The sequence below is a fragment of the Eulemur rufifrons genome, chromosome 20 (assembly GCF_041146395.1).
Source record: "Eulemur rufifrons isolate Redbay chromosome 20, OSU_ERuf_1, whole genome shotgun sequence".
NCBI lineage: Eukaryota > Metazoa > Chordata > Mammalia > Primates > Lemuridae > Eulemur > Eulemur rufifrons.
In genome coordinates this window covers 13,349,269-13,371,802 of record NC_091002.1, presented here as the reverse complement: position 1 = coordinate 13,371,802, position 22,534 = coordinate 13,349,269, and the positions used below count along the sequence as shown (strand labels likewise).

The 22,534-nt window shown below is 44.1% G+C and overlaps 1 long non-coding RNA gene and 1 pseudogene across 1 annotated transcript in view; one reads left to right on the top strand and one right to left on the bottom strand.

The window, feature by feature from the left end:
• Positions 1-4,934: 4,934 nt before the first annotated feature.
• Positions 4,935-22,534, bottom strand: part of LOC138400892 (uncharacterized) — a 34,620-nt gene continuing 17,020 nt past the window's right edge. The window contains exon 3 of the long non-coding RNA XR_011236391.1: positions 4,935-5,590. This is a non-coding gene — a long non-coding RNA (uncharacterized lncRNA). The remainder of the gene's footprint in view (positions 5,591-22,534) is intronic.
• Positions 9,629-9,747, top strand: LOC138401265 (5S ribosomal RNA; annotated as a pseudogene).

The window sequence follows — 22,534 nt, the reverse complement described above, 5'->3', positions numbered from 1 at the left end:
CTGATGTCCTTCAGAGGGTGTTCCTACGGCATCTGGCAACCAACCACCCAGCACCACCACTGTGACACTGGACCCAGGTTACTCTGTCCCTCCCGCCCCTCGGCTCCTCGGCCCTGCTCCCTGGCGCATGGTGGCTGCCCTGCAGCACGTGTTCACATCACCATATAGAACTGGAGGAGACAGATCTCCAGTAATGTACCAATGGGGCTCAACAGTGAGAACTGTAAAGCCATGCAGTGAAGCCTAGTCTTTGGAATAAGTCAGTTTCTTGACTGTCCATTCAGAACAATGAGGCTTGTTTTAACTCAGGGCATGGAGCATAGTCTGTGAGCTCGCTCCACGAAGCACTGTCATCACTGCAGGCAGGGAGATGGCACTTGATGTGTCCAGAGGTTATGGAAGAGCCTCACTATTTGTACTGAGTCTTGCAGTGACCGAGGTTGAGGAAGTTAACCCAACACATTCCAAATTGATGCAAAACTGGATTCTGTACAAACCAAACAGTGCCATTTTATTATATAATTCCAAGGAATTCATGAAATTCTCCCCTACTCATGTAAAAGTCTTTGAAGAGCCTCACATAGAAGAGGAGCCTTTTGGCCATTGTGTCTCAGGTGTTGTGATCACCAGCGGGGCAGGGTAGTTCAGGATTGGAAGAGAGTAAGCTTCTTTTTAATGATGTTTTTCCAAGCACTATATTATGGAAAACTTCAAACACAAAGAAAAGTTGAGTGAATTATTCAGGGAACACGCATATACCCACCACCCCAATTCTATAATCCTTAACATGTTCCTATACTTATTTTCTCACATACCCCCTCTACTCATTCGTCATTCTTTTTGATGCATTTCAAAGTAAGTTGGGCACTTCCATGCATATCACCCCTAAACACTTCAGCATGCACTTTATTACTAATTAGAGTTCAATATTTGTTAGCAGCTTTTTTTTTTTTAAGGTAAAAGTTACAGGCCAGGCGCGGTGGCTCACGCCTGTAATCCTAGCACTCTGGGAGGCCGAGGTGGGCGGATCGTTTGAGCTCAGGAGTTCGAGACCAGCCTGAGCAAGAGCGAGACCCCACCTCTACTAAAAATAGAAAGAAATTATATGGACAGCTAAAAATATATATAGAAAAAATTAGCCGGGCATGGTGGCGCATGCCTGTAGTCCCAGCTACTCGGGAGGCTGAGACAGGAGGATCCTTTGAGCTCAGGAGTTTGAGGTTGCTGTGAGCTAGGCTGACGCCACGGCACTCACTCTAGCCTGGGCAACAGAGTGAGACTCTGTCTCAAAAAAAAAAAAAAAAAAAAAAATAAGGTAAAAGTTACATACAGTGAAATGCACCAATCTTACATTTACCATTGGCTGAGTTTAGACAAATGTCGACACCTGTGTAGTCTAAATCCCTGTCAAGATAGAACATTTCTATCGCTCCCGGAAGTTCTCTTCTACCCCTTCCCCGTCTATCTTGTGCCCTCTCCCCTTCTTTAGGCTGCCACTCTAATTTTTCACTGTTAGTCTTTTTTTTTCTGTTTTAGAACTTGATACAAATGGAATACACAACATGGAGTCTTTTGAGTCTGGTTTCTTTCAGTCAACATGTTTTTGAGATTCATCCACGTTGCTGCATATGTCAAAAGTTCATTCTCTTTTTTCACTGCTGCATAGTATTCCATTGTATGGAGGGACCAGAGTTTATCCCTTCACCTGTTGACAGACACCTGAGTTGTTTCCAGTGTGGCGTTGTTATGATGAATGAGTTAATGTTTTTAGGTTTATCATAAGGGCTGTAAATGGTTGACAAGAGCCTTTCAAGCCCAATCCAGGTGAACTTCTAAAGCTGGATGTGGCATGAAATTATCCATGAGATGTGTGTTCTGTCTGAAGCACTGCTCTGTGGACAGAGTGGGAGAGGGAATGAGAAATTCCCCTGCACTTGACTACTGGGGAAGAAACTTAGTGTCCCTAAAAACTAAAAGTAACTGCAACAACCAAAGGCACAAAAGCACAATGTGTTTGTGCTTTAAAAAAAAAAAGAAAAAAGAAAATAAATTAGGGAAAGTGAAGTCTTACTTTTTAGCTGATGCTTTTTTCAATAAGAATAGAAAATCAGATGATTTTTCAATAGCCTGTCCAAAACCATAAGTGCAGATCAGGATATGGGGTGTGGGGGTGTCCCTCTTCTGTGAGGGTGAGTCTCAAAGTCCACGGGCGAGGCCACTTCCCTGTGCCGGACATCGGGGTGCGTCAGAGGGTGACTCCCTGGCTGCTGAAGAACATTGCCTGGCTGAGGCCACACCCCTTTCCAGGGTCTCCTGCTCAGTACTTGAAAAACTCTGAGGTCTAAAGGCCTGGCTTCCTTGTCCCAAGTAGGAATCTACCCAAAAGTCAGCCCAGCACCAGAACTCCCAATGGGGTCACCTAGGGCCTTTTTGGGGATTTTCTCTGCCCAGTCCCCTTCCTTCCCTTCTCTCTTACAGAAGTAGATCCATCCCACTCCCTAATAAACACCCTGCTAGTTTTCATCTCACCATCTGCTTCCATGGAACCCAACCTGCAACATCTGTGTAGTTGAGTTCATCCTTAAAAATCCCATTAGAAGGGGCCATGCTGGTGACTAACACTGCTGCTCTCAATGGGTCCAAGGGGCCAGTGTTATTTTCAGAGTTTGGATGGATAACCGGCTACTCAGTTGACTCTGAGCACCGGGAGAAGCATCATGTTTGCACGTAAAGCCACTGTGTAGACAGACTGAGATGCTCACATCCCGAGAGGCACGGGGACTGGGCAGGGTGAGCAAGTGTGCTTGCAGGGTGGCATGGCAAGCTCTCGTGCCTGCGCCTTTCCCAAAGGCCCTGTCCTTACTGTGCTGAGCACACAGCTGAACTCGCTTGAATTCTGTGCCCCTCCATTGTAAGAACAAGTCTTTCTGACTCTGTTCTCCTGTGTTCAAGATCAGTTCAGAGAGGACACGGGAAGAAAGACCATCATCCCTCAAGAAACAAACTAAGAGGGAATCGCCATTTCAGAAGCCTTAGGGTTGTTAGAGTCAGGTATAGGGTATTCCAAATGTCTGTGTTTTCCTGTTTCCCAAATGCATGGATTTCATATTTTCACTTTTTTTTTTTCACTTGAGATGTGTACAGTGCAATCAATCTACCCTTTCCCCCATTCTGGAAGGCTGTTAGGAACTTGACACAGTATCTTAAAATTAGTACCATTTAAAACTGAGGAAAGTGGGGTGGGGTGGGGACAGAGGTTCATAAGTTGAGGTCCCCTGCAGTACCAGGGGTTCTCATACACTAGGAGGATCTCCCAGAGGGCTGGTTACAACACAGCTTCCTGGCCTGCGTGCAAGTTTCTGAATGAGTAGGTCTGAGGCAGAGCTTGAAGATTTGCATCTCCAGTAAGTTCCTGGGTGACGGTGATACTGCTGGTCCAGGGACCGCACTTTGAGAACCACTGATCTAAGGCATGAGTCGCTTCCAGGGGCATGGAGTAGTTGAATGGAATGTATAAAATCACTGAACAAAGAGGATTTACGAATGAACACTTTACATGTGCTACAAACATGAATAAACAAATGCATTTACTCCACTCCCTGGTTCTTCATTCCAGTGTGACCACAGCCAACCCCACTGAGGCCCCCACCCCCACCCCCAGACCACTGGGAGGACGATGTCCAATGAGACACAAGCAGACCCTTTCGGTGGAAGCTGCCGGAGCCGATAGTGGCTTTCTTGTGCTTTTAAGGTAAACCCACTGAACGTCTGTGGCCTCTGGGTCTCATGGAGCCTGTCTCTCCATGCTAGAGTATGCTTACATTGCAAACAGAAGGCACCAGAAAGAACTATCATTGATCCAAACAGTTGCATCTTTTTTTATGCATTTAGGGATGTCCATGACCAGGGGCTCTGCTCACAAGCTGTGTGGACCTCAGTCAGCCCCAAGCACTAGTCTCCTTTCTCTTCCTGCAGCTTCCACTTCACTGAAGCCCCTGTGGCTGATGTCTGAGAAGTTTTGCCTGTATCCCCTTGGTCATCAGAGGTCACCTGCAGACAGGCCTCTCTACATGGAAGGCTTCCGCTGCCCAAGGGTGCTCTCTGACAGGAGGAGTGTGTTTCCCAGGGGTGGGGAGGTGACAGGGCTGCAGAGCTGACCACCCAGGAGGGACCCTCAGCCAATGAAGGACAGGAGTTAGTGGGCAAATAACTCAGGTCTCCTGAGCCCAGAGTCACCCCGCAGGGCTTGTTCAGATATCTGGGCCCACCTCTAGTGTCTGACGCAGTAGGTCTGGGATGATGCTGCATGTCTAACCAATTGCATTCCTGGGAAGTTCCTGGTGATGCTGACCGAGTGGGAACTGAGTGGGTTCCACACAGCTCCTCAGCGTGTTCCTGCATGGCCAAGCTCCAGTCATCCACGGTGCTGTCCTGATCACTCACACACCCTCCAGTCGTTGTTCTTGTCTCCCCGTCTTACCCCTCCTGTCCCTTGCCCTGCTTCCTGGGATCACCTTCCATATAAACAATTTGCACTCAAATTCTTGACTTAGGGGCTGCATTTAGGGTATTCTAAACTAAGACACCTCTCTTCCAGGAAATGAGATTATGCACGATACACACCCATCTTTCTGTCTTGGTTCAATCTGCTTTAACAATTACAGGAGAATGTCAACAGGAATTAATATCAATACATCACTATCAATATGTTAATTTGACCTGCATTATCTGCCCCCAAATAGCCATTTAATTGCTGGTTATCCCAATGAGTAATTCAGATAATTTTGCTCCCAAAATAACAAAATAATTTTCTATCTTATCTCCTTTGGGCACGTTGACATATATTTGGTTGAGCGCATGCTTAGTCAACTTTGCTTCCTTTCAAAGCCGAAGGTTGTGTTCTAGACCAATTACACATGGCGGAGAAACAAAGATGGGTTTTTTAATAGTACAGTCAATTCCTAATCTTACATACAAGCCTGCAGTTGATGAGCCTGTGATCAAATGGAATATGTAGGTTATACAATTCACTCAGGCTACCTGTATGAAGAATATTTCAAAAAATGAAAGCTGATGACACCACAGAGCTGCTCGTTATGTTAAGACTGATAACATTATTTGAACTGGATGCTTTCCACATTCTAACATCCGGGCCTTCTGAAATCACTGGCTTTCCTTTCCTTGGGAGAGTTTTCAGATCTGGAGCAGAGCTCTACCAGGATGTAAGTGCTTAAGCATTTCTTCATGTAGCAGTTAAATGTCTCACACACTTTCTTCTTGGGCTGTATTTATTTGTGGTCCACGCCATATCTTCTGAACTGCTTGTCAATGGCAGGGACTGTATTGTGTCCAGCTTTGTTCCTTCTGGACCCAGAAGTACATTGTAGGTGCCCAATAAATTTGAGGGAGGATGGACGATTTCCTAAAGAACGAACCAGGCTGCAGGTGCAGGGAGTAGCATGCGATGGCAAGCAGTGCGTCTGTCCTCAGACACCCGTCACACAAGCTAATCCTTCTGGGATTCTAATCATGTGTCTGTTGTTTCAGTTCCAAGATGACGAAGTAAGTCAGTCAACTTTCACTTCCTCACCTATTAAAAAAAAAAAAAAGATGGCAATAAAATTTGTCATCATTCAATATGACCTAGGAGTTGTAAAGATCAATTGGGTAAAGTCTTTAAAGGTAGTTTCACTCTGGCCAAAGGGAGATACAGGAACACATGGCAGTACCGTATTTAGTGTAATAGCGTTGCAGCCATTGCCTTCGTACATGATCAACAGTAACCAGTGAAATTTTTCATGTATACAATTCCTAGAAAAAAGATCAATTTGTGGTTTATATCTCGACAGCCAGTTAATGTTTCCGAGGAGGCTGGCGGTAAGATGGTAGCACAAATCTAAAGAATATTTTCAGCATGTTGGAGGCAAAAGCGTAAAGATGGAGGGTTTGGATATCTTCTTCCTGGGAGGATGGCAACTTTACAGAGTGAAATAAAAAATCAGTAGCAGGAAGGTTTTAATGCGGTTCCCACTTACCCTAACTCCAGTCATGCTGACACACACGCTACTTGCTGTTAAGCCTATTAAAGTGGGGTTTTCCATTAAAGCAAAAAGCTGTCAGGGACTCCTGCATTCTAGTTGTGGAGTAGAAATATCACAGCATACTCGTGGGTGACTCTATAAACTAAATTTTTGGAAGAAAGCACCCCATTGCTATTATAGCAAAACCACTCACCCTTGATCCACATTCCACATTCAAACAAACAAAAATATCATATTCAGTTCAGCTTTTCTTTTTTTCCCCCCTCATTTGGGGAGAGATAACACAGGTGAATTATGGGCTTGTGTAATCACACATTTCCTAGCCTTGCTTTGCTGGACTCAGGGCAGATGATTTGCAGAAACATGCAGGATTCCAGGCTGGTGAGTGTTGGATCAGAACAAGGCCAGACGGGGTGGGGTGCACCCTGGGGTAGGGAGGGGGTGCAGGGGGCAGGCAGGATTCAGGTGGAAGGGCCGTGTCCAGGGCCGGGGCGGGCTCTGTGGGTGCTGCTGCGGGGGAGCCTGGAGCCAGTGGGCTCATTAGTACCTGGCTATGACTGCAGCCGGCTGATGGCAAATACAGGCTATCAAAGCCCTGTCAGCACTCCTGAATGGGACAAAGAAAAGGCGCATTAATGATTAACTCTGCTAAAAGCTCCGGCTTTTGTATTCCCATGGTGCCTGGCCTATCTGGCTGCCATGTGACCAGCCGGGGCCATTTTCTCGCAGATTGGGGAAAGCTAGTGAGCAAACACAGGTGGTTCCGAGTCGGCCACGCTGTCAGGGACAACCACGGACAGCACCAGCTATGCCTGGTGAAATTAGCTGCTCTGTTTGCCTCCAGTTTTGCTTCCTGGTGCTCTTACTTTCTAAGTTGAATGTCATTTTGCACTCATTTTCAACTATTCACAGGAGGTGTTAAAAAGGGGGAAAGAGCCCCCCATGCAAAAACGGGAAAGGGAGACACACAACACCATGTTCTTTGAACTCTGCAATAACATTTGGTGACCAAACGCGAAGTCCGGGTAAACTAATTAAAACCCCTCAGGTCTTTAACTCCCTGCAAAAGCAAATTTATTCTTCTCAAAGGGAATTATTTTAGTGATCCTGACCAAATATGCAAGCCATGACAATGACGTCATAAGCCCGCCAGTGTGCACCCCAGCTTGGCACCCTGTGCTGGGGGGGCCTGGAAGGACCTGCTCTTTAAAGTCGCCAACGGCGCTGTTGCCCACCGTACAAGCAGGGCGAGGGTAGGGTGCCCTTCGGAGTCTGACCTTGCCTATTTGTGGTTCAGAGTCAAGGTCCCTCTAGTGGCATTATTTGTTTAAATGCATTTCTTCCTTGGCCTACATCAGACAGACCTTCTTTTTCCTGTTCAAATATTTATATGTGTGTATTATTGCACGAGGCTTCAACTGCTCCCAATCACACCAGCGGCCATAAAGCACAGATTATCAGCACGAGGTGATAAAGGCCCTTTGAGTCAACACCAGAAATGAACAGAAAATGAAATAAAGTTATAAAAAGAGGACAGCATAAATGTCTGCAAAGAGTCTATCAGTCTGCAGATATTCAAGCAATTAGCTACACTAGGAAAGACATTTTATCCAAACTAAAGTACTGCTGAAATGATTAACAATGTTTGATATTTAAATATAACATTCGGCTGGATTCCTAGTTACAAAGGCGGGCGGTGTATGTAGGGGGGAACCTGTGAAGTCTGCGGTTCAGAGTTAGTGAATTTCAGCTCCAACACAGCTGTGCAGTGTGGGGTGTTACTTTCCTCTTCCAAGTGATGGGGACCATAGAATGAACTAGAGCACCCACAAGCTCCACATGGCCTCTCAGGGCTGTTGTAAGCTGTCTGTGCTGCTTGTTTGGGGTTTGCGGTGGCGTTTACCCTGCACGCTTCCCCGTGGTTCCTCAACTTTTGATTTTTGTGAGATGAAGACAATATGGTTACAGGTCCCAATTGCAGGGGAGACTTGGTCACCCTGGGTACACGCACCCCAGTGTGGACTTCATTGTAGCAGACAATTGTGGTGTTTTGGGGTGGGGGGTACTGATAAATAATTGGTTTTCCCTTGCAAGTGCCTACAGACAGCAGTGGTGTTACTCTTGCCCGGATTACTTAGAACACAAGCATCATAATTAAATGAAAATCCTCTATATATTCATTCATTTATTTCAAACCAGAAATAAACAATTGTGAGGAACATGTGGCTGAACTAAAAACTCAGCTTTTGGTTTACGTCCAATACCTTCCCCTACTCTGGCCTTTATGTTATTTGACAAACCCAAAAGTTGTTTCTATGATAAGGTCAACATATTGACAAACCTTTAGCTACATTGACCAAGAAAAAGAGAAGAATTAGACACCATCAACCAACAGGATCTCACCAACATTTTTACAGAACACCTCACGCAACAACAGCAGAATGCTCATTCTTTCAAAGTGCCCATGGAACATATGTCGATTTTGACCATATCCCCCCAAATTTATAAGAATTGAAATTGCACAGAGTGTGTTCTCTGACTACAATGGGATAAAAGTAAAAACCAGTAATAGTAATATAACAGGAAAACCTCCAAATACTTGAAAACTAAACAAAGTACTCATAAATAATACATAGGTCAAAGAGGAAGCCCCAAGTTAAAAAAAAATTGAACAAAATAAAAATGAAAATAGCAACATATCAGCCTTTGTGGTACACAGTTGCAACAGTGCTGAGAGGGGCATTTATAGCACTAAATACACACATTAGAAAAAAAATTAAAATCTCAACTCAATAATGTAAGCTCCTTCCTCAAGAACTAGAAGAAGAAGAGCAAGTAAATCCAAAGCCAGCAGGAAAAAGAAACTAAAGGAGCTACACGCAGAACTCAATGAAAGTAAAAACAGAAAGGAACAGAGAAAGTCTATGAAACAAAGAGGTGGTTCTTTGAAAAGATCAATAAACAAACCTCTAGCAAGACTGACCAAGAAAAAAGAGAAAAGACAAAATTACCAATATCAGGAATAAAACAGGATGTACTAATATCATTATAGATCATGCAGACAACAAATACAAAATAGATACTATAAACAACTCTACAAACATAAGTTTGACAACTTAAATGAAATGGACATTACTGTAGCTACATACAGTAATCAAGACTCTGTGGAAATGGCAAACCAATAGACATACCCATCAGTGGAACAGAACAGAGAACCTGGAAATAAACCCAGATAAGTATGCCCCCAAGGTTTTGCACAGTTGCAAAGGTTGTTCAGCAGAAGAAAAGCCTTTTCAACAAACATTGCTGAAGTAACTGAATGTCCATAGGCAAATTATGAACCTTGACCTAAGCCTCAAACTGTAAACAAAAATTAAATCAAAACAGATTTTGAACTTAAACATAAAATGTGAAATTATAAAACTTTTAAAAGAAAACATAAAATCTTAGAGTTTTAGGACTAGGCAAAGACTTCTTAGACTTGACACCAAGAACATGATCCATAAAAGGAAAAATTTACAAATTGAACTTTATTAAAATTAAAAACGTTTGCTTTGTGAAACACTGTTAAGAGGAGGAAAAGACAAGTCTATGGCCATACCACCCTGAACATGCCTGATCTTGTCTGATCTCAGAAGCTAAGTAGGATTGGGTCTGGTTAGTACTTGGATGGGAGACAGCCAGGGAATGCCGGGTGCTGTAGGCTTCTGTCAAATAAATAAATAAAAGAAAAAACAAAAAGAAAAAAAATAAGTTGAAAAGACAAGCTACAGACTGGGAGAAAATAATTTGTAACCACTTACCCAAAAAAAGAACTAGAATATAGAATATATAAAGAACTCTCAAAACCCCATAGTGAAAAAACACAAGCAAATCTTTTAGGAAATGGGCATGAAAAGATATTTCATGGAAGAAGATATACGGATTGCAAATAGGCAAATGGAAAGATCATTAGGGATTAGGTAAATCATTACCCATTAGGGAAATGGAAATTATAATGAGGAATAGTGACAATATCAAATGCTGGTGAGGATGTGGAGAAATTGAATCACTCTTAGATTTCTAGTGGGAAAGTAAAATGGTACAGCCACTCTGGAAAACAGTTTGGCGATTTCTTCAAAAGTAAACATGTTACTACCCCATGACCCAGCAATTATATTCATGGACATTTATCCCAGAGTATTGAAGACGTATGTTCACACAAAAATCTGTGCACAAATGTTTATGGCAGTTTTATTTACAATAGCCAAAAACCGAAGCAACACAGGTGTTCTTCAAAGAGGGAGTTGTTAACTAAAATGTAGTACATCCATATCATGAAATATTAATTATCAATAAAAAGGAACAGAATATTGATGCATGCAATAATCTGGATGAATTCCAGAGAATTATGCTGAAGGGAAACAATTCAGTCTCCAAAGATTGCATACTGTGTGATTCCATGTATGTAACGTTCTTGAAATAAATAAACTATAAACATGGAGGACAGAATAGTGATTGCCAGTAGTTAAGGAGAGGGTAGGATGGGAAAGAAATGGGCTTGACTCTGAAGGGCCAACATGAGGGATTCCCATGGTGCTGGAAATGTTTTACATCTTGATTCTATCAATGTCAATATTCTGGTTGGGATATTGTACAATAATTTTATAAGATATTTTCATTGGGGGAAACCAGATAAAAGGTACATGGAATTTTTTTGTATTATTTCTTACAATTGCATGTGAATCTACAATTCTCTCAAATAAAAAAAAAAAACACTTGCCAATTTTTTTTTTAAAAGGCCACTTTTAACTTTTTAAGCCAGAAAATATCTGCAATAAAATGTGAAAAAAACGACTCCAACTAATGTTCCTAATGTCATCACTTGGCTCTCTGGGGTTCACAGGTGCATCCCGGTGCCTGCCTTCACATCAGCTCTCTTGAAGGACAACAGACAACCAAGGCTCTCTCCAGAACCAAAACAGATGGCAAAAATAAAAAACCATTAAATGTAATGTCATGATAATTTGTTGTGAAAACAATATGTTAATCACAGTCTGTAACTAACCATGATTAACCTCTTTAAATCATGTTTAACTAATAAAAATATCCTACTTAGGATGCATAATCATGATTTTAAAATAGGAATAATTTAGCCCACCACAATTATTTAGCCTTAAAATCATCATTACTAGCTACAGAAAAAATTGTCAGCAAAAACAAAAGATCAGGGAAAGAGTTGGTGGTGAATCATACATATTTATCCATTTCTTTCCAAGTTAAACCTCATCCACTTCTAGATAGGAGCTGAGGCAGTCTCCAATATCAAAACACTCAGGGACCATAGTTATTCTTGTATATTGTGTACTGTATATTCTTGTATATTATTTGTATATTGCAAATAAAGCCAATATTGTTGGTTTCTTTCTGGCCCTGCCTTCCCATTATTGGCAAAAAGAGAAAAAAAAAAAAAAGGGAAAAAAACTTCAAAAAATGAAAGGTTTATTTGCAGCCTGTTTTGTAGACATTTTTAGTTGGGATTCTGCACTCGGGCAGTGCCACTTCCTAACAACCTTAACGAACCCTACTGTGGACTCTACATCTCACTCTGCAATGATCTTTTTGTTTCCTGACTGCCTCCCCGAGTGGAGGGTCCCCTAATCTCACCCCAGCTCTGGAGCTGGTGGCTGCCTCTCCTTGCCAGGGGTCACCACGCCTTCTCCTAGCTCACAGCTGTTTCAAAGGCACAGTAGCACTCAGGGTCTTTCGAGCCCCACAAAGGTTTAAGTTCCCAAGGGGAGACTACTCCCTTTGTGAAGGTGTAAGGAGGGAAGTGATATGCTGTTAATCAATGCGCCCAGCAATAAATGTTTATCTTGAGCAGAGAGCAAATAGAGACAGGTTAGTGAGCCCTTTATTGCCTGCAGTGTGGTCAGAGCCACCTTCGGCAGCTGGAGTCTTTTCCAGGTAATGTGGCAGAAAAGTTTAGCAACCATTATTTTGCTGGAGTGCTGAGAACAGGTGGGAAAAAATTTGCCAAGCTTAGTTTTTAGTATTTATTCTAAAATTTTCATGAAAGTGTGTGTTGTTGTTTTTTTTTTTCCCCGAAGGCATAGCACCAATGTTGGAGAATAGTGTTAAGGTTAACCCCAAAACACCCACTTGCATGGGAGAGACAGAGAGATTGAGATTTAAGACTAGTGCAAGATTCTCAAGGAAAGCTCTCCTGTCCATACCCTCTGGGCTTCCCTTAAGGCAATGGCTCTTAAATTTCACAGGACTTCTCCTCCTTTGGAGGGCTTGTTAAGATACAGCATGGTTGGATTCTGCTCCCAGAATTTTTGATTCAGTCACATCTGGGTGAGGATCCAAGAGCTTTCAACCATTTACAGGTTCTCACTAATGCCGATGCCCGTGGTTGAGGGACTCTATTTGAGAACCACTGCATGAAGGCATGGTTGCTATTCCTGGGTGAGCCAGTTGAACAGATATTTCCATCAGTGGTTCAGTTGATGTTCCCAAGAATGAACACATTACATCTCCAGTATTTTTCTGAGCTCAGCAGATTTTCAGACTACACAAAAAGATGGGAGAACGATCCAACATTCGGCAGCAATTGGAGCAGCTGTGCTCAACGGCAGAGACTCTAGACTATCACAGACTTAGGGCAGAGTAACCACAACCTAGAGGAAAAAGGCTGACCATCACAAGACAGACAAGAGGCCACGATGCAGGGAGGCTATTTTGAACATTCCTTTTGAAGAGTCCTTTAACATTACAAAGTTCAGTAAGAAAGCCAAAGCCATGTCCTTGACCATCTGGGCAAGTAAATTCTAGCTCAGCCAGAGGCACACAAGGAGTGAGCAGGAAGGGCATTAGAGAGCTGGCAGTTTAAGCCATATAACTTATTTAATTCAACACTCCTTGGGAGTCGGTGTTGTTATCCTGGTGTTGAGAATGAGGAAACTGACTCTGCCAGCATCACTGCCTGAATATGGCAGAGCAGAGATGGAACTCGGGTACCTGATTCCCACTCTCCAAGCTATAGCACATGTCCCTAAGGATTATAATCACCCAGTGGGCATCTTCTCCCACGAAGAGGAGTCCTGGAGTATCCCAAGGGATTCCTATGGTGAGGAAGGAGAGCTGAGCAGAGGCAACCTCCATCAGAAAGCGGAGAGGCATCTATCAACTAGCATGATAGGATCAAGTGCCACGTTACAAAAACAGTTGAAGACTGCAAGAGCTGTGATTGAAGAGTGATCTGGTATGGATTTCAGCAGGTCTTTGGCTGGTTCTTCTCTCTGCAAAGCAGTTGTTTAGGTGGAGATGAGTGTGCACAAGATTTGTTAGGAAGCATTCTTGAGGTCAATAGTTATGGAGGGTGAGGACGAGGAGGAGAAAGGGTTGGGTGGCAGAAGGGACAGCGAGCTGTAATGCAGGCCCAAGAAAGCCTCAGCCCACCTCTTGGGCCCTCTGCAGATGGGATGACCCTTCAGCTCTGTCCTTGGTAGGGGCGACAAAGCAGGCCCTGTGCTCCCACATGAGTAAGTCCTTGGGCGTGGGACTCCCAGGAAGAGGAGACATGCTCTTGAGACAAATTAAATGATCTGTTATGGAATCCGGTTCTGCTAAAGGGCTCCAGCACTGGGACAGATTGATTTCACATGTTTCCAAGGCCTTTGTTAAAAATTACAGTTGAACTAATTTTCACCCTGGAATAAGAAAGCCTAGAACTAAAAGAAATTCCCTTTGACTTAAATAAAAAAGAAACATGAATAATCCTTACCAAAGTTAGCCATATCAACACCTTTGGAAATTACTATAAATGTTTGTGGAAGAGGCGGTTTTTAGTCCCTGAGATCCTCTGGCCCTTGTCCCCTATGGTAATATATTCCCAGTTTTTAGCAGGGACATGGTTATTCATGAAAAAGACATTTCCCAACCCCCTGGGTGTGGCCATGGTGACCAAGGTCAAGCCAATGATTTATGAACAGAAGTATTCCCTGATAGCTTTGTGGATCCTTCATTAAAAGACAACTGATCCATCCTCCTACCTGGAAAGGTTATATGGTGTTGCCATCTTGGATCATGAAGACCAGGACCATAGCTTAGAGAGAGTTGATTAGTGAGCTGCAAGGAATTTATGGAGCAAAACCTGGATTTATGTGAGAGAGAAATAGACTTCCTTCCTGTGTAATTCACCCATTGTAAATCTCTGTTACTTGCAGTCAAACCTAGTCTTAAGTAATATAAATGCATAAATGTTCAATTATTTTGAGCATTGATTTTTGTATTTGTTCATTTTCGGGCATGAGAATGGGTTATTCCAAGCACACATAGGCCACATATACGCACAAAATTACAAAAGAATTTGGTGATTCTTACTCACCATTTGGCAGACCCATTTCTTTTTCTTCAGACTTCTTGATGCCAATATTAAATACCCTCCCCCCTGCCCCGCACATCTAGCACAAAATTTAGAAACAGCAATTTATCATCATTTATATGCTAATTTAATTTAAATAAGTGATACTGTGAACAAAGTACGTCTCTGCTGTACGTGGAAAACATATGGGTGTTAGTCTACAAGGGGTTATTAATTTTACACTTTCCATCTGGAGCCCATAAAAGATCCATTCTCAGAGATAGTAAAGATCCAAGGTCACGCTAAAACATTGCATTTGCAGTGGATGCGAAGGTCTTAGGATGTTTGAAATCGGGAGCTATCACACCTTCAATAATTCTGAAAACATGGCACTGTCTCCTAGTCTCCCATTTACACAAAAGCACCGACATAATTAACACCTGTGTGTGTGTATGGGCATTCCAAGATGGGTTATGGTGCCTAAAAGTCATTTGAAACATCACTGAGACTCAGAAAGTAGTATTCAATCTTCATAATCTTATCAGTGACATGCTAATTAGCTTTCCCTCATTAGCAAGCCAAGTGTCAGCGGAAACAAGAGTAAATTACTTGAGGAGAGTCACTCTGGGATGCTACACACTGATCCTGTCAATTTTTAAAGGCAGCACACTTTGAGTTTTAATATTAGTGTCATAAATATCCTGGTGGATAAGAAATGCTCTTGGAAAACAAAAATCCAGAAATAAGAAAGCCATATATCTTGGGTTGTAGGAACATTTGTAAGAATATGAAAGTGGGTGGAATGGAAGAGAGAGGCTTAGCAGCCTTGCTGTGGGATTCATCAGCCTTGGGTTCAAATGCTGGTTTTGCACTTGTCTCTGACACCCCGCCCAGACCGCCCCGCCCCCCCCGCCCCCCCCCGCCCCCCCGCCTACCTTTACTGTTTCTGTTTCCCCTCTCCTAGTTGGTGTGCCTTTGCTTTCAACAGTCCACACCTGTGACTCTTTTCCTATCCAGCAGAAAGAGCCAGAAATGCCTAGGAGTTGTACATACCCCCAAGGGCCCATATCCAGCCAACAAAGGGGTGTGGGAATGTGAACCCCACCTCCTGCTGGGGAAACTGTAGCGGGTAACTTACACCCCAGCTCCTCCTCAGGATTGGGATGAAGCCACCCTCTAGGAAGCTTTTCCTAAATATCACCCTTGCTATCCTCTTCCCCCGTATTAGCCTGCTCCCCTGACTCTCTCATGGTCCCCTCCTGGGAGCATGTCTTTGCCAAATTGCTTGCTCAGGAATCCTCATGTCGGGATCTGTTTCTGGGGAACGGGATGTAAGACAGTAAGTAGTTCTGTGATATTAGGCGAGTGATTTCTCTTTCTCCGTTTCCTCATCTGAAACCTGCAGGCAGTAACCGTCCTCACTTCATGGGGTTGTAGTGAGCAAGATAATGTGTGCAGCCAGCATCTGACGTGCATTTGGAGCACAATAATGTTGTTATCCAAAGGGGTGCTCCAGGAGGAAGATATGGCATCTGTTTAGTTCATCTGTATCTCAACTCCTTTTTCTTTTTCGTTAAAGCACATATTGCAGCTTATACTTTTTTCAAAGTTGACTGCTTGATTGTGTTTTGCTCATGCCTCTCACTGGACAGTACATTCCTAGATGGCAGAGACTGCACCTTGGGGTGACCAACCATCCCAGTTTGCCTGGGACTGCTCTGGTTTTAGCACTGAAAATCCTGCATCACGGACCCCTCAGTCCTGGGTAAATCGAGATGGTTGTCACCTTACAACTCTTGTTTGTAATTGTGTCTTACCATCTAAGCACAGTGATGGCATATAGTAGATGTTCAATAAATGCTTGACAAAGTATTGATGAATGAATATGCATGACATTTTATGATGTACTTTTTGATCATTCTGTTTTTAGGGAAGTGTTCATGGACTCTGAGGTGGGCAAAATAATGGTCCCCCCAAAGATAGCCACATCCTAACCCCTGGTAGTTGTGACTATGTTAGATTACATGGCAAAGGGGATGAAGGTTGCAGATGGAATTAAGGATTACCTTTAAACCAGGAGATGATTGTGGATTACCTGGGTGGACCCAATGTAATCACAAGGGTCCATATAAGTGGAGGGGGGAGACAGAGGAGAGTTCAGAGGAATGTGACCACCAAAGATGGGCACAGAGAAGGGACCCAAATCCTGCTCCTCTGGCTGGCTTTGAAGATGAAAGAAGAGGGCCACATGCCAAGTGACATCAGTAGCTTCTAGAAGATGGAATAGGCAAGGAAATGGACTCTCCCCTAGAGCCTCCAGAGGGGGAAGTATCCCCACCCACATCTCAATGTTAACCCATTGAGACCGATTTTGGCCCTATAACTTACAGAAATGTAAGAAAATAAATTTGTGTTTTAAGCCACTAGATTTATGGTAATTTGTTACTGCAGCAACAGAAGACTAATCCAGACTCTTTCTAGAATCTGCTGAAAGTTATGCAAACTTCCTGCAAAGTTGAAGTTATTGAAAATAAATGCATTCAGTGTTGGGAGTTCCCAGGCCATATCCATCAGGTGAGGAACCTCAGCTCTGACACTGAGAGCCACGTTCCAGATGGAAAGCAAGATGGGGCTCCCAGAAAGACTGCATCCACGGCCGGGCTCGGGACACTTGGCTGCTGGGTGCAGACTGCAGGTTTACAAACAAGGGTCTGGGGTGAATGTCACCTGGTACCCTCACAGTGTGTGAGATGCCGTGGTCGAGCATCACAGAGCACCAGCCCGGAGGGAGGGGACCAGAGTCTCTTTATCCCGGTATAAGCTCCAGTGTCCCTCTTGTGCAGGGTGACCTTTTCAATTCAGAATTCCAGGTTTCCTCTGAGAAAAACACCGTGCAGGGCACTGGGGGCCTCACAGAGCTGGAGAGGCAAGGTTTTCTCGTGGTCTAGTGCTAACTAGCAGTGCTGGCGCCCAGGGCAGCAGAGGCCCCGTGCAGCGTGGACACAGGGGAGGCGGCTGCAGACCGGGGTGTCCCAGAGGTCTTGAAGAGGGTCATAGGGTGTTGCAGGTGCAAACTGCTGTTAGAGCAGAGACTCTGAGTAGGAAAGAACCCAAAACCTCGACAATATCCTGTGAATATATTCTGTAAGTAATGAGACTGCTATTTAAACAATTAAGGAAAGAAAATGTAGATATAAATCCAAGGAGGAGCCATCCTCGTCTGTGGGCGTACTTGCCAGCACGCACTTACCCTACACATGGTCCGGCCATGAAACGTGCATCTCCTGCCCACATGGGCTCCAGAGCGCCCAAGCCAATTGCCCTCTTGTCGCATTTCAGTTCCTGTTGCAGGGGCTTTTCCCCACTTTTCTCACCTGCCGTCTCAAACAGTTGGCTTTGACTTCAAACTGTTTTAAACAAACGAAGAGCTGCCTCATTTGGGGTATCTTTTAGAAGCATTGTAGGCTTCTAAATTTCACAACCAAAGGCTCTTTTTAATAATATCAATACTTCCTCTGTTTGAATAGAGAATAACCCCCTGAGGTTATTGCTTTAAAGGAATTAATATTCATCTCAGTGCAAAAGTTCTGCCTATTTGTTTAAAAACAGAACAAATTACTGTACCTGTGAAATACAATAAACAAAATAAGGAAAACTACTTTGTAAATTGCTTAATAGCATAGCAAATGCTAACTCTGTGGTGAAATGAAGGCAGATTATGAAAAAGTCTACTGTAATTTTTTGCGGTTAAATTTGCATATGTATGCACAAAAGTCTAAACACACACACACACACGCACACACACACAGACACACGAACCCCAAAAAAGCAATATTCCTGAGTGTTAGCAGTCATTTATGAGTGGTGGTATCATTTTTAATTTGTTATTTTTATCTGTGATTTCTTAGTTTCTTCAGCAAATATTTTATACACTTAAGCCTTTTCTAGAAATCCCTACCAGAGATTTGTAGTCTCATTTGGTTTCTTCCCACACTTCCTCCTGGGTAGATTTTGGGTAGTCTTTCATGGTTTTGTGTCAGCTGATTTAGGGACACCATTTTTTCTAGGGCTTCCTGGCCCAAGCTCTCCATGTGGCTATTTGTTTACAGAACAGACATAGTGCATTATCACCCAGTGAGGATGTTTGTAGAACCAATCAGATTGGCCCTGGCTGTTCAGTCTCTTGTTCTCCAGGGTAGAGATGTGGCCAGGCACACTGTGGAAGAAGAGGGCAAGTGGAGTCTCAGGAGCAGGTCTGGCTCAGTGTGGCAAAACACAGGTGAGGTTAGCACCTTTCCTTATAAGAGCTTAATATCTACAGCTCTTTCTGTGTCCAAGATGAGGATTCCTGTGCAAGTGTTAATGTGTCAAGAAAGTATTCCCAGGGAAAGTCAATAAGGAAGTAGGAAAAAGGAAGGCCAGGAAGGGAGGATGCCAAGAGGAGTGTGATCTCAGAGTTGTGGAGAGGGTGGCATCAGCTTGACCCTGTGGGGACTGCAAAGCAAGGGGACTGTGCTTTTAGCTCCCACCCTGCCAATCACTGGCTAAGGCTGCCCCAGGGGCATGTAAAGTCTCAGTCACTTCTGCTATCTGCATGAAGGGAGCACAGTGTTGCTGCTAGTGGAGGGGAGAGGCCAAAAGAAGTGCCTTGATGCTGCCATGCCTCCTGGGAAATGAAATGCTGATTCTCTCCAATTCCACGAGTCATGTATTCCAGACGCTGTCCTTGGGCCTGTGTGCTCACATGCTGTCAAGCTCCAGGGGATAAAATCAATGCAGACGTCCGAGCGTCTGTTCTCCTTAACTTGATCGTAAACAACAGTGCAGAGGAAAATAACAAATAAGACAATGTTCAAATAAGACAGTGTGTTCATTTCTTCTTGGGCAGTAATGCTTCCTGTTATAGTGCTGTATCATAGGTTGGAACACAGACAACTGGAGTCTCCTCCCAATAGAAATATCAGTAAGTTTAAACTGCAACTTAGAATGGCTGATCAGACTGCCAAGAGTTCTGAAGCCAGGTGTGAATTGAGAGGGGAAGATGGACATGATCAATTAGTAATGTCTGCCAGGTGGAGTTAAAAGGGGAAATGGGCATGATCCATTAGTGATGTCTGCCAGGGTCCTGGGAAGAGGAGAGTGGGCGCCTGGACCAGGTAGGATCCATCCCTGCTTTCCTTTGTGATCAAAGCTCATCAGGACAAATTCACCTCATAGTCCAAACTTTTAGCTCAACTTGTTGGTCAAGAAGACAATTTCTTTTCCTTTTTTGCTTTTTAATCTCCCTCTCTCCCTCTCTCTTCTGCTCTCTCACTCCCCCTCCTCCATTTTATCTCACTTTGGCGCTTATAGGTTTTTATTCTATAAACACTTTGCCGTCTTTGTGACATGGACTCATTCAGGACATGTTTACAGTGCTTAATGACATCTCCCTGAGAAATAATGAGAATGCCTTTAAAGGTTGTCTTCCTCCCCGCAAGAGCAGGGGGACGCACGCCAGGCCTGCGAGATGAGAGCCGAGGGTCTGGCGGGGGGAAAATTGACTTAATTTCTTTTCACCACATGAAATGGAGCGTCTGGGTGATCTGACCTAAATGCATGGCCTAAAAACCAATTAATTCTGAATTGTGAATTTGTGAGTGCATCAAGCTGTGTGTGGAATTTTCGATGAGGCAGACAATGCATACCTGGGTTATTTGCAAAATGTGAAGATTTTTCCACATAAATATGCCTAACGGTCCATTAATAGAGTGCAACCTCAGTCACATTGCACCTCAGCGCAAAGACCTGTAGCGGCTGCCCTGACCTTGGGAGGGACATCCCTGCCCCCGGCCTGGCCCGCCTGGTCCCCTCTGTGCGGCTGAACTCCCCCTACGGGTCCTTTAACACTGTCATCAGAGGGGACTCTTGCTTCCTGCTGCAGTGGCTCTGAAGTTAGGGTGTACACTGCAGTCCATGTGCCCGGGCAGTAAGGTACTGAGTCTTTGCCATCAGGAGTTAGTTAAGAAAATGCACGGCCTGCCATCTCTAACTGAGTCCCCGATGTTTCCACTGCTGTGCAATTATTTATTCCATTTCCTCTGACTGTTAAATTAACTCTAATTTTATTGTGATTAGTTTAATTCATCTAATATTCCCCGAGACCTCTATGCATGTGACACTGATTTGTTTGTGGGGAACACAAATTAACCAGACATAGCACCTGATTTAAGGACCAAATAAAAAGTTGGAAAAGAAAAAAAAAGTTGGCCAGGAATATAAATATCTACATAAACAAAGGTTAAATTCAGTGATAAATGATGGTGCAATGATTACAACACTACGAGAACACACGGGAGGGAGGATCACTAACACGCAAGAGGAAGCCAGTGGTGCGTGTTTGTGCATGCATGCTATGTGCGTAGTGTGTGTGTTGTGTGTGTGTGGGGGGGTAAGTGCATGTGTTGTGCATGTCGCATGTGTGGTGTGTGAGGGGTGCATGTGTGGGTGTGCCGTGGTGGGAGTGCGGTGTGTGGAGTGTGTGCAGTGTGGTGTGCGTGGTGCACGTATGTGCTATGTGTATGTTTGTGGGGTGGGGCGGACAGGGATCGTAGGCAGTTTAACCGGAGAGGTGGAGTCTGAAAAACAGGTGGGACATCTCAGAGGAGACAGCAGTGGAGGGTCGACAAAGACCACCCAGGTGAGGGCTGTGGTGCTGGGACAGCCTAACGGCCAGACCTGGGGTCCATGGGAAGTGAGAGAGAGCACTGAGACCTCTGAGTAAGCCGTGCTGAGGGGCCTGCTCAGTGCAGGTGGAGGACAGGCAGCAGAGGGGCGGAGGAGGAGCAGAGGAGGGAGAGGTGTGGACCATGAGTCAGGGCAGGAGGGTCGGAGGCAGCAGGGAAGGGGCTTTCCAACCCCCAGCCTGTACTCCTAGAGCTTTGTCATTGCTGTTTTTGCCTCTGGGCTTTTACTGAAGCTAAGAGTGTTCACTCAGCTATGGGCAGGGAAGCCCCAAAGTCCGGGGGCTTTAATGTCCCCAGGGCACCTGTCTAACAACAGAGGAGGGGAGTCCAGGGGTAAGTGGAGGACACACAAGTCCGAGGCACATTCCACGGGTTCCCGCAAGGTGCCCGCAGCAGTGACCAGCTGCTAACTCCCCTCCTCTGGCTTCCTGGGATCCGCTCTCAAATGATTCTAGGCGCCCAGACCCTCCTATCAGGCTCAGCTTTGGGGAAACCGAAACCAGGACACTCCTGGTCACCCACAAATGCATGGCCTGGCACAGAGAGAAATAGCAGTTGGTACCTGAGTCTGGACAGCTCTTGACCAGTGCGGGGCCACAGCCAGTAGGTAAGTGCCCCACCCCCCCTGCCCCTCACATGGGCAATTCTGTGCCATCCAGCAATTTGGAGAGTCCCACTGGGTCTGAGCCTCAGTCTCCACACTGGAGGATTTTCTAACCCCAGAGTTCAAGCCATGGAGGCCCTGCATAAATTAGACTCCAGGGTTCTGCGTGAGCTTGTGAATATACTCATTCATTCACGAGTTTGTTTATTCCATCTATTCAACATGCGTAAAATCTTACATACTTCTTTCCTGGGAGTCCCACTAAGGGAAACCCTTATCTCTATACAACCGTTTCTACAATGTCTCTCTGTATAATTTATAAAATTTTCAATAGAATTTTTTAATCCCCCGTATGAGTTTCTATGACCCTGTGTATACAGCTAGAAAAAGTCTTTCTTTGCATATAACTCTTTATGAATCCTATAAATTCTCTAACTTGATATATGGCTTGAAATGACTGTTGAATCCAAGTCTGTGTACTTCCTTTTTATTTTCTGTGGTTTTTTATATCATACTATAAATCTTTATCTTTCTTTAATTATAATTCATTTTTCTTCCTAAATTATGACTCTTTAACAAAACCTCTTTGTTAGTCTTTCTTCAGCTTCCTTATAAAGACTATTTTTTGTTCACTGATTCCTCTGAGAAGCTTATAAAGGTGAGGAACCTTGATCCTAACAAGGCATATTACACACACACATACACACACACACACACGTATTCTAGGGGGACTGACACTCACATCCTTCCCACCTCCTCAGCTCCTCCAAAGGTCTTTAAGGTACCTCTAAACCAGGGGTGGGGAATCTTTTCATGT